This window comes from Corvus brachyrhynchos, unplaced genomic scaffold, assembly GCF_000691975.1.
Source record: "Corvus brachyrhynchos isolate BGI_N302 unplaced genomic scaffold, ASM69197v1 scaffold21, whole genome shotgun sequence".
Classification (NCBI taxonomy): Eukaryota; Metazoa; Chordata; class Aves; order Passeriformes; family Corvidae; genus Corvus; species Corvus brachyrhynchos.
Genome location: NW_008236924.1, coordinates 582,777 through 584,848, shown reverse-complemented (window position 1 = coordinate 584,848; position 2,072 = coordinate 582,777).

Below are 2,072 nucleotides of genomic sequence, written 5' to 3'. Positions count from 1 at the left end.
CATATTTGGGCATTCTGGATGCTAAACTATCCTGTCTTTTTCTTACTGCTACTTAAGGGTCTATTTGCAGTGGGTTTTGGGGGGATGATTTGGGGATTTGGTTATGGTAAGTCTCTAGAGCTGGTTTCTACCTTTTAAAACCAAATAAGCAAAGTGCAACATTTTGCTTTTAACAATATAAAAAGGTTATTGTGAAGTTGCTGCAATCCCTGTGTGCAAAGTGCCTCATACCTGTGTGCTGCACCAGCCATCAGATTTCCATGTAAAGCAGGACTGTTCCTTTTTTGCATCCCAGGAGCTGAATTTATTTCACGGATACAGCACAGTAACTCCTTCTATCCATTTTAATGGTCCAGTGAAATTCTGTTAGCAAGAGACCTAATGAATGTTGCGATTCAATCAGGGCAATCTAGAGTGTAATACGTGGAGCGATGCCAGCATTATATAAATCATTAAACATCAAAATGTAAGAAAAAAATAAAATTCCCTAATCATCATCTAACTCCAGGAGCTGCTGGGAATGGCTGGGGCTGGAGGCAGCTGGGGCCAGCACAGGTACCTGGCTGGGATGGGGACAGTGGCTCACCAGCCTGGTTCCTGTTCTTCCCCGTTAGCATTTTTTGGATAACACAGATGCTCTAGCATGAAGAGGTGGTTGTTCCTGTGCTCTGCAGTCCCCCCAGGCCCTTGCAAGTGCTAGAGGGGGAAGCATTTATTTCTTAAAGAGGTGCTTTAAATATGCCTAAAATGCCTAAAATGAGGGAGAACAGTCATTACAGAGACATTTTCTGTAGGCAGATGAATTTTCTGCTCCAAGTTCATTTACGTTGTAAGGGAAGCACACTTCTTCTTGCTCTTTTGGTTTTGGGAGCTTGTGCAACAGCGGTCAAAAGGTGCAGTTACACTCTTGAAGCCAAGATTTTACAGAGATAAACAGTTTAGAGGTTTGAGGATTGTTTTTAGTTTTTAAACCAAGTCTCTTGAAAGTCTTCCTAATGAGGAGCAAGTCCAGCTAGCAAAGACTGTGTGTTTGCTTTTGAAAAGATTGAATTGGAGGGAAATCTCTGGTGCTGGGCATGGGTCCACTCTTCTGGGAGAGGTTATCAGCAGAGAATAAAACCAAAAGTAATTGGAACTGAAATACGGATGTGTTTAAAACGCACTGCAGACTCCCTGGGAGGTTGGAGTGTGATTGGAAAGACAAATGCAAAATACAGAATTATAAAATTCCTGACTATATATATATATATATATGCATATGTGGATGACTGGGTGAGATTTCAGGGTGGGGGTTTTATTGGCACTGATCTGATTTTGTGTCTGTCTGCTGGTTTAGGATCAGATTATTTTGCTTTCACTCAAAAACTGAAAATGGATGTGGATGCAGTTGTCCCAGCCCTCACCTCTGCTAGCAAACATAGTTTGCACTTAAGAGTCACTTGAATAAGAATGAAGCCACAGAATTCTCCATAATGGAGAAATGCTTTTTATTAAGGGGATGCTGTCTTAGATGGATAAATCCTTTGGGAAGGCTGCAGGAGCTTAGCTCTGTGGGGCACCCACAGGCTCCTGAGGAGCAGCCTATGAGCCCCACCAGCTTGTGCCCATCCCTTGCACACTACTGCATCCCAACTGCTGGGGGGTCACAGAATGTTCTGGCTTGGAAGGCACCCACTAAGATCATCAAAGTCCAACTCCTGAAAGGGCCTGTTCAATCTGTCCCTTCCTTTTGCTTCCCTACTGGTTTGTGTTGTTGCTCAGCAAACCCAGCCCAGGGTTCTCAGCTGAAAACACAAAGCCTGGCAGCTGTGTCTGGGCACAGCTGTGTGGGGGGACATCGGTCAGTGAGTGATGCTCAGCCGGACACTTCCTATGGCCACTGTCCCTCAGCCTTGGGCTTCTCACCCCTCCAGGGATCCCCTCTCAGAGCTGCTCCAGTGGGCATAGCATGGACAGATGGTGCCTAGCACTCAGCTGTGCCCAGTGCTGCTTCCCTGCCCTGCTGAGCACCAGCTTGTATGAGGATGCCTGATTCCCACTTGGAGCCTCACAGCCAGCCTGCTTCTAAAAAC